Raw genomic sequence first — 16,293 nt, 5'->3', positions numbered from 1 at the left:
AAAGGGTGTATGTATAGTATATGAGTTATACCTCAATAAAAAGTTAATTATCCCTTTTAAGAAAAAAAACACAACAGGTCAGGTGCATTGGTTCATGCCTGTAATCCCAGTACTTTGGGAGGCCAAGATGGGCAGATCACTTGAGGTCAGGAGTTTGAGACCAGGCTGGCCAACATGGTGAAATCCCCCCTCTACTAAAAATAGAAAAACTACCCAGGCGTGGTGGTGCGTGCCTGTAATCCCAGCTACTCAGGAGGCTGAGGCACGAGAATTGCTTGAACCTGGGAAGCAGTGGTTGCAGTGAGCCAAGATCATGCCACTGCACTCCAGCCTGGGCAAAAGAGTGAGACTCTGTCTCAAAAAAAAAAAAAAAAAAAAAAAAACACCACTTTGCTGGAAGTTTAAAAGGCTGGCGGGGGTGGGGGGGAACCCTGTCTTTATAGTTTTAAAAGAGAGAGCAAGAGAGAGCAAACATGAATTAAGGAAACATGAATATGGCCCGATTGATGAGAGGTACAGGATACAGGGAATCAATGCTCATTGAAAGAGTCACCGACAAATTCGAAGAGTGTTCTGAACAACCACCATAGCAGTTAGAAATACGTTACCATATGAGACATGGGAGTACCTGAGAAAGCCCCTAAGAGGAACAGCTTAGGGCAGACTTGTTAGTATCTTTAAATATTTGATGAAACACCATTCTATTAAAGAGAGATTTAATGTGTAATTATTGAGAACAAAAGTAGAATCATGTAGGGGAAGGTCGCAGGGAATAGAATAGGAACTATTTTTTTTAAAGTAAGCAGAACTCTGTACCTTGAAGAGTGCTGTGTTGCCCATCACTGGAAGCATTCAGAGGGATGAGTCATCTTTTACCAGGAATGGTGGTGAAGCATTCCTGTATTAGAAAGAATACTCAACAAAGTTACTTGGGGCATATCTCCAATATATATCTATGTAGCCTTTTTCTTACTAGGGTCAGTTTGTCAGAAAAGCTAAAAGGGATGATCACTGGCAAATGAAATATTCTTTGAAAAGAATGATATACGGTGGAAATTGGGAGAAAGACCTGCAAATGATAGCCTAATTGCATTTTCAACATGAAATGAAATTGGATGCCGGAGAATGCTGAGATGTCATAAAAGGTGCTTATGTTGTTGAAAAGGGACATTTCTTGTATGATTTTCAGTTCAGAAGCTGACAGAGATGACATATGTAATGAAGAACTACCTGCAAACCTAAAGTGACAAGCCAGGCTCACTGAAAAGCTAAGAAGTTGAAACACGAGAAATAGCAGTGAATGCATTCTCAGATCAATTTTTGGCTGTGTTCAGCTCAGATTTGGTTGCAGCATATGACTGTGAACTTTAAATATGCTCAATAATACATCATTGATCTCTGACTTATTTCACCTGATGAAGAAAACACGCAATTGAGTCATTTTTGCCACAATTGCATTTTCTTTAGGAATCACGATGGCTTCTATTAAACATTAATATAATGAATATATGTATATCTCCAAGGCTCAACACTTGACACTTGAACAAGCCACTTGAAATTATATAAATCGTCATTACTGATATTCTTTGTGTCAACCTAAGAAACCAGCAGAGAGACTCTAAAAATATTGAGTTTAATTGGGAATAAGCAGAAGAATTGCAATACAGGACACTGGGGCCATAGTAAACTGTGGGCATATTTGAGGAGGTTGAGGTAAGGGGAAACTTTTAAAGGCAAAAGAAGTACGCATAATTTGTTTTGAAACAAAGAGAACATTGGTTACAGTGGCTTATCACAGAAGCTGATGTCAGTTCATTAGTGGAGACAGTGTGCCAGGCAAGCATTCTTGCCCTTTTGGCTAGCTGTCCCTGTGATTCATGAAGCAAGACGCAGGTTAGAAAGTCTTTGGCAAAAGTTCTTGTTACAGGCAAATGTGCATAAGAGCATAAGATACTTTCAGAGAGTCTTTGATATAGTTCTTATCATAGGCATGTGTGCAGGAGGGCTTTCCCTTTCTAACCTGACTGTTTTTGTTTGGGTTTGACATGAGTGACTCCATCTTGAGATTGACAACTTTCATATTGGTATTGTGAAGAAGTTATTTTTATCCTATATCTCATTTTTTTTTTTTTTTAAGACAGAATCTCACTCTGTCGCCCAGGCTGGAGTACAGTGGCGCGATCTCGGCTCACTGCAACCTCTGCCTCCTGGGTCCAAGCAATTCTCCTGCCTCAGCGTCCCAAGCAGCTGGGACTACAGGCGCATGCTACCACGCCCGGCTAATTTTGTATTTTTAGTAGAGACAGGGTTTTACCATGTTGGCCAGGCTGGTCTTGAACTCCTGGTCTCAGGTGATCTGCCCAAAGCTCTGGGATTACAGGTGTGAGCCACCATGCCCAGCCATTCTATCTCTCATTTAAAACATTTATGTGAGTAGCCTTTTTCCTTGAATGTCAGCCAACTTCACCCTGGAGGAGTATACCCAATGCCCATTTAGGGCATGGTAAAATTTGTTAACAAACAGACTCAAATTTATTTCTTGCTGCCTTAATAGTCTTTCATCACCCAGACTAGAAAACATTATTTTGTTTGTTCCAGAAAAACCTGGTTTACCAGAGAAGTCAGTTTTGATGGCTTCATGTCACTATTGAATGAAATTTCACATGCGCACCCTGGGTTCCTGGGCTAATAGATCACCATTGCAGGGAAAGCTGGGTTTAGATAGCCACTTCTCTTCTTCCTATGACAATAGATTTGCGTGTTCTAGCAGCAAAAGCTCGATATTTGCATTGAAATCCAGCTCACCCTTTGTCTTCTGGGCATTATGCTAAGTTATAGCATTTCCATTCTTTTATCTTTGTTTTTAACTGTAATGAACCACTTCGGACGAACTGATCTGCTTTTGTGAATTAGGGATATAATGCGACATAATGACAACAATGAAGCCCAACCAACACATTTAACAAGCAAAAGCACTAACATGAAAATGGCGTGGAAGTGCGCTAGCCAAGAGGACCAGCATCCTGTTAAGTAGCAATTACTGAAACAAATTAAATGAGAAGATAATTTAAGAATATATCAGATCATAACAATGATAAGGAGACTGTCAGGTGGTCAAGCAGTCTATAAGTAGCAGGATGGTAGCACCTGCTAAATTGGCTTGTCTTCTATGGAATCAGCAAGTAAGAAGCCCAAATGGATTTAGACAGTTTAGTATTTACAGCAAAAGAAAGTCAGCATGGCATCAGCTCCCTGTATCCCTAGTATCACAGCATGACACCAAACAGAGGAACCAGATGACAGATGTCAGGAACGGTGAGTTGCTCTGTTGTTGAGGAGCAGAGCAGGATCAGCATTGCACAGCCCTGTTACTGTGCCCCCACAGTTTTGTCCACTAGGTGTCTTTCTTGCCTCACCCTAGTCCTTGCCCTGTTAAGAGCCAACCCTAAACTACCACCAAGCATTTTTATAGATCTTCACAGAAGCTTGCAGCCGAACCCTTAGGTGGGGGCACAAGGCAGAAAGTTCTGCATTCAATTGAAACTAGGAGGATAAATGAGAAATGGCCCACGACAGACTCCTACCAGACAGAGGAGAGGCTGCCTCAAAGTGGCTCCACACCATGCTCATTATCTCGTCTTGCTCCAGGAGGAATTTCAGGCTATTCAGAGCTGTGAAGCCTGCCTACTTAGCCTTTGTGGAGATGTTCAAAGTTGCTAGAACACCCTGGCAGGGTGTTCCTGTAAAGACCAATATCTGAAGCAAGGTGACTGAATTTATTGCTTACTATAGTAAGGGAGAACTGTGCCGGCTGTGCAAGTCTCTCCAAGCAGAACAAGCTGTTGGTCTCACTTAGAGTTTTAGAGCACAGTGGAGTTCAGGGATCAGCGAATTTGCAGAGGTGTTAGAGATTGATATCTCACCTGTAAGAAGCTGATTGCTGTGATGAGGCTGTTGTTGATTGTCAATACTCAGAAGCATGTGCTTAGGACTGTTCATGATTGGCTGTCATTGAGACGTTGTCATTGATCATTGAGGCAGTTGTCCATGCTGAATTGAATGGGGTCTCATTGCTACTTGTTACCAGGGCTTCAGGTCAGTCAGTACTTTTCTAGTAGAAGCCCAAATTCAGGCTCTTGTATCTGATGTGCAATTGATGCCAAACACTGACACATAGCAGTTCGGAGATAGAGGAAGGTTTGTTCTATCTGGCCAAAGCAACAAGGTAGGAAAGCAAGATCTCTCAAATCTATGTTAACAAAAGGAAAAAGCAGGGAATTTTTATGTGGCTGGAGAATAAAGGAGGGAGAGTTTTAGGGAATCAAAGTGAAACGTCTGTTTCCTCAGTCCCACTTAACACCTTAAACAACCAGAGTTCTGGGCGTCAGCAGCTGGTTGCAATAACTTTCAATGCATTCATTCCTTCAGCAAACACCTTTTGTGACCCTGAAGTTATCTCCTCCCACTTGACAAATAAACAGTATATCAGAAGTTTATAGTTACATTGTGGGAAAAACAGGTATTGGGCAAAAAGCAAGTGGTTAACATGAGCAAACAAGCAAGGTCCTGATCAGAATTCTCATTATTTTAGTCACTAAAAAATGCTGGGGTGCTGAAAATCTCAAGTGACCCAGTTACAGTAGTAGTGTTGCAGGCAAATCCCCAAATTTAGGCTCAGCTCACAAGGCCAAGTGGGTTCTTGGCTTCATGCAAGAAAGAATTCAAGAGCAAGCCGACAGGCTGGGAGCAGTGGCTCATGCCTGCAATCCCAACACTTTGGGAGGCCGAGGCGGGTGCATCATCTGAAAGTCAGGAGTTCGAGACCAGCCCGGCCAACGTGGGGAAACCCCATCTCTACTAAAAATACAAAAATTAGCCAGGCATGGTGGCGCATGCTTGTAACCCCAGCTACTCGGGAGGCTGAGGCAGGAGAATTGCTTGAATCCAGGAGGCAGAGGTTGCAGTGAGCCGAGAGGGTGCCACTGCACTCCAGCCTAGGCAAAAGAGGTAGACTCCGTCTTAAAAAAATTAAAAAATAAAAATAAATAAAATTTAAAAAGAGCAAGCCGATAGAGTAAAGTGAAAACAAGTTTATTAAAAAGTAAAAGAATAAGAGTGGCTGCTCCAAAAGCAGAGCAGGGCTACCCCATATGCAGAGTAGCATTGAGGGAGCTGCTGGCTGGCTATTTTATAGCCATTTGATTATATGCTATACAAGGGGTGGATTACTCATGAATTTTCTGGGAACTCCTGGAACCGGGAGTTTCTCCCTCATCCAGACCATACAGGGTAACTTCTGGATGTTGCCATGGCATTTGTAACTATCATGACACTAATGGGAGTGGTTTTTAGTATGCTAATGCATTATAATTAGCATATGATGAGTACTGAAGGTTGCTTTTTTGCCATCTTGCTTCTAGCTGGTTTAGGCTGGTTTCTTTACTGTCCCGTTTCTTATCAGTGTGGTCATGTGACCTGTTGTTTACTGTCTCCTGTCTTTAATCAGTGGGGTCATGTGACCCACTGTTCTGGGAATGGGTCTTTGCAGGCATTATTAAGCTGTTTCCTTATCCTTAAACATCTTATGACTACTGGTCATGACTGGCAAAGGATGTGCCTTGCTAATTTTAAGATGGAGTTGATTTTAAAATGGTGTTACCCTGGGTCTCCCATGCTTCTATTTCCCTAGCATAATCCTCGCTTTACTTATCAGAGAACCTTTAATCTTAAGGAGAGATGAAGGACAAGATCATTCTTCTGTAACTTCTTCCTGCTGATTTTATGAGCATAGCCCTGCCTAGTAAAGGAGGAGTAAAAAATATCTGGATGCCTGATCTAAGGGGCAGGGGCAGGATGTCTTTATTTCCCAACTCAGAAGATAAGACAGGTTAGAAGCCTTGTGCCAGCATGATGTTTATATGGGATTAGTATAATCTAGACCACACAAATTTCACCAAGACGTTAAACAAGCAAGGGCCAAAGATTAGTAATAACAAGATAGCCATCAAAAGTCCTACGAAGAGCAAAAACTAAGTGAGACTTGGGAGGGCGCTTTTAATGAAAAGTTGCCCCATGGGGCCAAAAAGCCGACGACAGCTCCAACCCTAGCCAATATAAGGCCGATTGCCTGCCGGCATAGCACTCAGGTGAGTGATGTTATATAATTGTATGTTAGGGTCTCTGCTTGTCCTATTGTGCATTGATCCAGGAACCAAACGTTATCAATACCCTGATAATCATGTGTTTTATGATCCCAAATGAAACACAAGTTATTTATAGGCTGATTGAGTGGGTGACCACATAGCCATAGATATCCATTGGGGTGCAAATCTGTACGGGATGGAGTTGTTAAGAAAACGGAGTACCTGCAGGAGGGACTAAGGCTGTTACTTATGTGTTTATTTGCAAAACAACAGCTTTAGGTGTCCTAGGGGTTCACAAGTATAGGTCATGGTGTCTTTCTCAGGTGCCCCTGCGGGGCCTCATAAGAAACAGGTTTAATCTTTGACAAGTGTACCCAGCTAGTGACTCCCTCAAATTTAACAACAGTTGGGGTACTTAGCAACACCTGATAGGGGCCCTTCCATTTTGGTTAAATTTGATCTTCAGGGAATCCTTCTCTCCAAGTTTTTAATAAGACTAAGTCTCCTGGTTGAACAGGGAAGCTATGAATATTTATGAAAGTGGTCCTGATGCATGTATATTGAACAAACATGGAAGAAACATATGACTGTTTACCTTGGGGTGGAGAATTAACCCTTCCTTGGCATAGTCTTAGATTCTGTTTATAATTTGATATTTTATTGCCTTGAAGAATCTGTCAGTCTTATAAGCTCTATTTTAATATTAAGCCTGGTCAGTTGTGCCTGAATTCCAAGGGGTAGTGGGGGGAGTATAGCGAGGTGTGTCCAACCCCCACTTCCTTCATGGCCAGAACTAGTTTTTTCAAGTTTTTTTTTGTGTGTGTGTGTGTGTGTGTGTGTGTGTGTGTGTGTGTGTGTGTGTGTTTTCAATTTCTTTTGGCCAAGAGGGGTGTTCATTCTGTTGGAGAGCTTAGGATTTTATTTTTGTTTATATGTTTCCTTTTTTGTCAAGGTATGAAAGAGGCAGCATCGATAGCCAAGCTTTTATTTTGTCCCATATCGATGCTGGGGTGACTTGCTACCTGCCTCGGGTCCATCATGTCCTTCAGTGGGAACCCTGTGGCAAGGGACTTAAGAGTCAAAAGATTTATAGCCAATGAAACATTACAGGCCAGATGGGAATGGAGATGGACAGGCATTCATCAACCCTTAAAACCCCCTTTAAGCAACCTAAGAGCCAAAAACCAAAGCCAAAAGGCAAGGTCATAAAATTGACTTTTCTATAAATTCTATGCATTGAGCTATTGTAATCTTGGCTTTAGCAATTAGCTATACAAAACACAAGCATTTTTTTTTTTCAGCTGCACAGGCATCTGTGCACCTGGCCTTGATTAGGAGGGTCTGAATTAATTTTATCCCTCAGGACCAGCCCCAACAATCTCATGTGATAGTCCCTGGGCCACCTGGAGGGATTTAATAGTTTTAAATTCTGTAGGTAAAACAAAATATTTTAAAATTAGCAACGTTTTAAACAAAAGGTCATAGGCCTTGCCTAATTCTAAAGAATGATAGGAAAGGAAGCCCATAGGTAGCCAAACATTTATTTAGTATCAAGGCATAGAAAAAATTATATAATTTCAGATAAAGGTAAAATTATTAAACGAATTTTAATGTTTTGAATACAGGTCAGTCCCTGTGTCTCACAAAAGCAGTTTATGGCTGGGTGAGGTGGCTCAGGCCTATAATCCCAGCACTTTGTGAGGCTGAGGTGGGCGGATCACCTGAGGTCAAGAATTCGAGACCAGCATGGACAACATGATGAAACCCCATCTGTACTAGAAATACAAAAATTAGCTGGGCATGCTGGCAAGCACCTGTAATCTCAGCTACCTGGGAGGCTGAGGCAGGAGAATTGCTTGAACCTGGGAGGCGGAGGTTGCGATGAGCCGAGATTGAGCCGTTGCACTCCAGCCTGGGCAACAGAGCGAGCGAGACTTCGTCTCAAAAAAAAAAAAAAAAAAAAGCAGTTTACTTTAATTGCTGCTTTTGCCCAGGTCTAAAGTCAAGGCTTTGGTTAACTTGGGTTTGGTGTCAGATACTGGCAGGACTCCATGTCTTCTTCAGATGAGATGTGTGTACCCAGGAGTCAAAGCCCTGTAACTTAGCACAAGGATTAGTTAATAACACCTGATAAGGACCCTTTTAAGGGGACAAGAAGGAGTCCTTTAATGGTTTTCTTCTAGTATATGTAATTATCAGGCTTGAGGTGGTGATACTGGAGTTCACGCTCTGACTAGAAGCTGTAGAAAGAGTCTACAACCTTGCAGTGATTAATTTGTATAGCCTTAATAAGCCCCAGTAATAAGACTGAGAGACTTAATTTAGGATTTTGATTTTGAGGACATTTGTTTAAGATGTAAACAGGCTCAAAACATTTGATTAAAACAGAATCACAGGTTATTGTAAAATAAGTCATACATTTAACCAAGAGTGATAAGTGATAATTAAAAGACCTCAAAGGCAATACAGAAAGTTAAATGGATGTAAAAACCTTAACCCTTTTAAATCTCAGTTGGTTTTTTTTTTTTTTTTTTTTAAAGACGGAGTTTCGCTGTTGTTGCCAAGGCCTGAGTGCAATGGCATGATCTTGGCTCACAGCAACCTCTGCCTCCCAGTGTTACAGGGTGGGTCGTTGTTCTTAGAACTCCCAAGGTGGTGGCAGGCTGCTCCCAAGATGGTGGCAGCCGCTCCCAAGATGGCAGCAAGCCTTTTGTTCTCTCACCTGAGGTTCTTTTCCTCACAGATTCCAAGGAGTGGAACCTTGGGCCATGCAGTGAGTGTTATAGCTCTATTAGAAGCTGTGGGTCATGGAAGAGAACCATGGAACCCAGCAACTAGTGTTGCTGAAGGAAAGATCATCTCAGGCCTTCTCAAGCAGAAAAAATGCTGAGAACAGCAAGACTTTGCAAAAGCTGAACTTCTGAGATGTGATTCTGAGTTTTCAAAAGAAATAGGCGGGCCGGGTGCAGTGACTCACGCCTGTAATCCCAGCACTTTGGGAGGTTGAGGCGGGCAGATCACCTGAGGTCAAGAGTTCGAGATCAGCCTGATCAACATGGAGAAACCCCGTCTCTAATAAAAATACAAAATTAGCCGGGCGTAGTGGCGCATGCCTGTAATCCCAGCTACTTGGGAGGCTGAGGCAGGAGAATCGCTTGAACCCGGGAGGTGGAGGTTGTGGTGAGCCGAGATCACGCCATTGCACTCCAGCCTGGGCAACAAGAGCAAAACTCCATCTCAAAAAAAAGAAAGAAAGAAAGAAAGAGGTTAGGCCAGGCACAGTGGCTCATGCCTATAATCCCACTTCAGGAGGCTGAGGCGGGGGGATCACTTGAGGCCAGGAGTTTAAGACCAGTCTGACCAACATGGTAAAACCCTATCTCTACTAAAAACACAAAATGTAGCCAGGCATGGTAGCACCTGCCTGTAATCCCAGCTACTCAGTAGGCTGAGGCAGGAGAATCGCTTGAACCTGGGAGGTGGAGGATGCAGTGAGCTGAGATCATGCCACTGCACTCCAGCCTAGGCAACAAGAGTGAGACTCCATCTCAAAATAAATAAATAAATAACAATTTTTTAAACATTAAAAAATTTTAATTTTAATTTTAATTACAGGCATGGTGGCTCACGCCTGTAATCCCAGTACTTTGGGAGGCTGAGGCAGGAGAATTGCTTGAACCTGGGAGGCAGAGGCTGCAGTGAGCCAAGACTGTGCCACTGCACTCCATCCTGGGCAACAAAGTGATATTCTGTCTCTAGAAAAATAAATAAAATAATAAAACTAAAGGAAATAGATTATAAAATTGAAAGTAAATTTTTTTCTAATTTCAGTAAGAGCAAGTCAATACCTTAGGAAAATCTTCTTTTAATATAGGGGACCAATCTTAAAAGACTATTATAAATAATTCCCTTTAAATTATAGCTAACTATGTATGGTGCAACTCAGGGTGAACTTGCACGTGTTTCAGGTGACTTAAACCTTCTTTTCTTTTTTTCTTTTTATTTTTTGAGACAAAGTCTCGTTCTGTCACTCAGGTTGGAGTGCAGTGGCGTGATTTTGGCTCACCACAAACTCCACCTTCCAGGTTAAAGTGATTCTCCTGCCTCAGCCTCCCGAGTAGCTGGGACTATAGGCGCGCTCCACCACGCCTGCCTAATTTTTGTATTTTTAATAGAGACGGGGTTTCACCATGTTGGCCAGGCTGGTTTTGAACTCCTGACCTCATGATCCACCTGCCTCGGCCTCCCAAAGTGCTGGGATTACAGACGTGAGCCACTGCACCTGGCCAACCCTTTTTTTCTTATGCTAAATTCTTCCCTTACCCTACTCGGCTAAGGACAAGAGAAACTCACCTAGCCTCCAGTTCCTATCATTACATTTCATGGCTATCACTTTAGTAGAATGGGAAGCATGGGAAAGCACAGACTTATCAAATTATAAGGATGCTAAAAGTCGGGATTTATACCCATGAACCAAAGGAAAGCTCAGAGTAGGGCATTGCCTCTGGAAGGAAAACATGCAAAGTGGCACCTGTGCCCACCTAAGGTCAAAGATGTCTGACACTCAGATTGGACCCCAAAGGGGGTAACCTGGGGGATCCTCCAGACCTCAGTCTCTCCAAAGGAAACACCCTCGGCAGAGGTTCTGAGGTCTAGTACTACCTGCTTAGAATTTTCTCTGGCAGTTGCAATACTGTTTGGCCCCAATATTGTTTAGAATCTGGAGTTTGCTGTTGAATGGAAAAGTGGAATGGAGTTGCATGTATCCAGGCTTTTGGGCTGCTGTTCTAAGCTGGGTCAGGACTGGTTAGTATGTGAAGTTCTCCTTTGGTGCTGTTTGGCCCCCGTGTTCTTTGGAATCTGGGGAGGTTTGGCCTTTAAATATCAAACTGCTGTGAAAACCGCTTTACCTGAAATTTTGGTTCACGGCATTGTATTACCTATTGGGGCAAACAAAGTAAAACTGGCAAGCTTGTATTGCTGTCTCATGGCTAGGGTTCCAAGCTATTGGATCTTTGTGTGTGTATGTGTATATACATTTCTAGATGTGGTTATTTGTATGTACACTTATTGTTATATGATGTGTCTACAAAACTGACTTATAAGAGCACTCATATATTAAGTAAATAAATCTAAGCAATTTCAAATTCATGTGACTTTATAAGTTGCTAAACAAGTTGGTTTTAAAATTTTGATAAAATAAAAATAGGTATGCCTTCAGAATTGTCAGCATACATGTTGATCTGGATTTTGTTTGTCTTTGCTAGATACTTTGAGATGTCAGTGTTTGGCATAGAAGGTTATAAAACTATAACCCAGCCAAAACAAAATGATCTGGGTTTGAGTGCTTTTTTTTTTGACAAATGAGAGTAATTTAATATTGTTTGCTAAATCTTCTGAGTTACTGGTAAAAATACCAATGTATTTAACTTTGAGGCTCTTACTTAGGTTTGGGTGAGCACCTGATGTTCACTGGCTATTAAAAACATGGTTAACAAGGAAACAACTAACTTTAAATGATAATGTCTAATACCTCAGTTTACAGAAGTAATCTAGATAAACTGTTAAAAAGGTAAAAGAATTAGCCAGGCACAGTGGCTCACACCTGTAATCCCAGCAATTTGGGAGGCCGAGGTGGGCGGATCACCTGAGGTCAGGAGTTTGAGACCAGCCATAGCGAAACCTCGTGTCTACTAAAGATACAAAAATTAGCCAGGCACGATGGCGGGCGCCTGTAACCCCAGCCACTCGGGAGGCTGAGGCAGGAAAATTGCTCGATCCTGGGAGGTGGAGGTAGCAGTGAGCCAAGGCCGTACAACTGCATTCCAGCCTGGGCAACAGAGTGAGACTCCATCTCAAAAAAAAAAAAAAAAAAAAAAGGAAAGTGAATGAATTGAGTACAGTGAATGTAATAAATGTTTTAGGGAAACTTTTTATGTAAATTAAAATCTTAAAATTATTTTGGATGTTCATTGAATATCTGGGTCATTTCCAATTAAGAAAGGTTTGTGATATGGGGAAGTAAGTTTCTAAAATTGTGTAATTGTTCTTATCTATAAATGTCCATATCTGATAGTTCAGGATTTCTTGCTTTTTAGGATTTCATTAAAGTTTTGAGTTACCAAGGGTAAGAATTCTAGTTAGCGCATAATTCTGTATACAAAATGTGCCTGAAAAAGTTGTGTTGTTTATGAGAAAAAGAATAGTTTTGTCTAATTCAGAAGTTATCTAAAAGACAATCCTAAGCAAAAAGAACAAAGCTGGAGGCATCACGCTACCTGATTTCAAACTATACTACAAGGCTATAGTAACCAAAACAGCATGGTACTGGTCCCAAAACAGATATATAGACCAATGGAACAGAACAGAGACCTCAGAAATAACACCACACATCTACAACCATCTGATTTTTGACAAACCTGACAAAAACAAGCAATGGGGAAAGCATCTCCTATTAAATTATGCTGGGAAAACTGGCTAGCCATATATAGAAAGCTGAAACTGGATCCCTTCCTTACATCGTATACAAAAATTAACTCAAGATGGATTAAAGACTTAAATGTAGGACCTAACACCATAAAAACCCTAGAAGAAAACCTAGAGAGTACCATTCAGAACATAGGCATGGGCAAAGACTTCATGACTAAAACACCAAAAGCAATGGCACAAAAGCCAAAATAGACACATGGGATCTAATTAAACTAAAGAGCTTCTGCACAGTGAAATAAACTATCATCAGAGTGAAGAGGCAACCTACAGAATGGGAGAAAATCTTTGTAATCCACCCATGTGACAAAAGGCTAATATCCAGAATCTACAAAGAAACAAATTTACAAGAAAAAAACACCCCATCAAAAAGTGGGTAAAGGATAGGAACAGACACTTCTCAAAAGAAGACATTTATGCAGCCAAACAGACATATGAAAAAATGCTCATCACTAGTCATCAGAGAAATGCAAATCAAAACCACAACTAGATACCATCTCATGCCAGTTAGAATGGTGATCATTAAAAAGTCAGGAAACAACAGATGCTGGAGAGGATGTGAAGAAATAGGAACGCTTTTACACTGTTGGTGGGAGTGTAAATTAGTTCAACCATTGTGGAAGACAGTGTGGCAATTCCTCAAGGATCTAGAACTAGAAATACCATTTGACCCAGCAATCCCATTACTGTGTATATACCCAAAGGATTATTAATTATGCTACTGTAAAGACACATGCACACATATGCTTATTACGGGACTATTCACAATAGCAGAGACTTGGAACCAACCCAAATGTCCATCAATGATAGACTGGATTAAGAAAATGTGGCACATATACACCATGGAATACTATGCAGCCATAAAAAAGATGAGTTTATGTCCTTTGCAGGGACATTGATGAAACTGGAAACCATCATTCTAAGCAAACTATCACAAGGACACAAAACTAAACACCGCATATTCTCACTCATAGGTGGGAGTTGAACAACGAGAACACATGGGCACAGGGAGGGGAACATCACACAATGAGGCCTGTCGGTGGGTGATGGGCTGGGGGAGGGATAGCATTAGGAGATATGCCTAATGTAAATGATGAGTTGATGGGTGCAGCAAACCAACATGGCACATGTATACCTATGTAACAAATCTGCACATTGTGCACATGTACCCTAAAACTTAAGGTATAATTAAAAAAAAAAGAAAAGGTTATTTATGAAACAATGTAGTAAGGAACCAGTAAGTAGGGGAGAGAGATGTGAAAAAAAAAAGTTTACATAATAAAATATTCCTTAAAACCTAATAGAAAATTGGAGAAATTTGGCTAATTAACATTTCATAGTTAGAGCTCTTAGTCTTAATTAAAGTAAAATAAGAAATATAAGTATATTTTTTAATATACTTAAGCATGAAGCTGGTTAAGTATGGAGCTAAGTTTCACGTACATGCATGCATTGCTTCACATCGTTTACTGTTTTGCATGGATAGTGCTGGAACTGGAGTACTTATTGGTCATGTGCCTAGAGTGAATTTCTTGATTGTACAGGATGTATGGTGATATTGGTGGACTTAAGGATACTGAATTGTGTATCAGGAATAAAATATTCATTATGTGGGTGTTTGGAGACCCTGAGTAACACTATAGCCTCCAGGGTAGATTGAGTAGGAAAAATTTAGGGTTGGGTTCCTGTTTGTTTGTTTTTGCTTCTAATTTTCATTTGTTTGCTGTTTATTCTCCTCTGGACTTTGCTTGTGGTCACATATTTATAAAACCATTTTTTTGTTTGTTTTTTAAGTTTCTAGTGGAAGGCTTTTAATGTTTTGTGAATAGTTATTTTATTTTCTATGCATTTCTACGAAGTCATCATTTGTTCCATTTATCTGCAATTCCTAGGCTACCTTTGTCGAACCCACAGGAATTGACAGAGCACATTAAGCCTTTTTTTTTTGAGATGGAGTCTCCCTCTGTTGCCCAGGCTGGAGTGCAGTGGCTCAATCTCAGCTCACTGCAAGCTCCACCTCCCAGGTTCACACCATTCTCCTGCCTCAGCCTCCTGAGTAGCTGGGACGACAGGCGCCCACCACCACACCCAGCTAATTTTTTTGTATTTTTAGTAGAGACGGGGTTTCACCATGTTAGCCAGGATGGTCTCGATCTCCTGACCTCATGATCCACCCGCCTTGGCCTCCCAAAGTGCTGGGATTACAGGCATGAGCTACCACGCCTGGCCAGAGCACAGTAAGCTTTTTAACCTTAAACTAACTTTTGGATATTAGGCTTCCTGATACTTTAAGCGTATACTTTTGTAAATAGAACTTGAGTCATATTTCTCTCTCTCTGCCCAATGTCTTCAAAATTTGTGAATTATTTGTGAATATTCTTAATTCATGACAATGTGTTTGTTTGCATACAGTTGAGCAGGGTCACTAGGGCTGCTCACAGAGAGACTACTCAGAAACCTGACATGCCAGCAATAGGGTAAGAATTTCTTACCAGTTGGACTTCTGGCCCCTCTCTGTACAAACTGGTTGAATGAATGGTAAAAGATTATAAGAAGGCATGGAAATGTAAATTTTTATAAACATTTAACAAGCTTCCGAAAATCAAATTGCAGATTCAAAATTGTCTTTTCTGACCTCAAATTTTGAGATATACATCAGGCCTGTGAACCATCCAAAAGAGAGATAAACAGGATTATTTGATATGTTTAGTTACATGGGAAGCATTGTGAAAATAAAAAATAATGTTTAATCTTCAGTTTATATGTTAGTAAATGATATTAATATATGTTCCAAAATTGTATGGAATTTCTAAAATTCTAATATGTGTGAGTGTATGCTATCAATCATAATTATTATGTTATTGTAGACCACAGAAAACCAAATCTCCTTGTCAGTAGTGTTTTTAACTATCACTGTTTAAAGTAATTTGAACTCCATGGTCTAAGTCAAATTAGCTATGAACCAAATCTCCTTGTCAGTAGTGTTTTTAACTATCACTGTTTAAAGTAATTTGAACTCCATGGTCTAAGTCAAATTAGCTATGAAAACCCATTAGTTATCAGTGCTATGCACCTAAATTGGAGAAACAACTGGTATTCAAGAGGACATAAGTCTAGTGTTAAGTATGGACTCATGGAGAACCAAGATGGCCACCTTGTTCTTCCTGAGTCCTTAAAGCTTTTGTTATTAAAGTTTCTGCATTCCATGACTCATCATGGAAAAGACAAAATGATCCAGATTAAATATATATTGGTGTGCCGACTTATAAATTGCTAAAATAGTTTATAATCAATGTTTGGTTTACAATCAAAGCTTCAGGTATATTTGGCTACCTGATGGGCCATTTAAACATTTAAACTGTCGTTTTCTTTTCTTTTTCTTTTTTCTTTTTTCTTTTTTTTTTTTTTGAGATGGAGTCTTGCTCTGTTGTCAGCCTGGAGAGCAGTGGTACGATCTCAGCTTACCGCAACCTCCCCCTCCTGGGTTCAAGTGATTCTCTTGCCTCAGCCTCCTGAGTAGCTAGAATTACAGGCACGTGCCACCATGCCGGGCTAATTTTTGTATTTTTATTAGAGATGGGGTTTCACCATGTTGGTCAGGCTGGTCTCGAACTCCTGAACTCGTGATCTGCCCACATTGGCCTCCCAAAGTGGTGGGATTACA

Source organism: Macaca nemestrina, chromosome 2, assembly GCF_043159975.1.
Source record: "Macaca nemestrina isolate mMacNem1 chromosome 2, mMacNem.hap1, whole genome shotgun sequence".
NCBI lineage: Eukaryota > Metazoa > Chordata > Mammalia > Primates > Cercopithecidae > Macaca > Macaca nemestrina.
The sequence above is the reverse complement of the archived record's forward strand: the minus strand, read 5'-3'. Positions refer to the sequence as shown.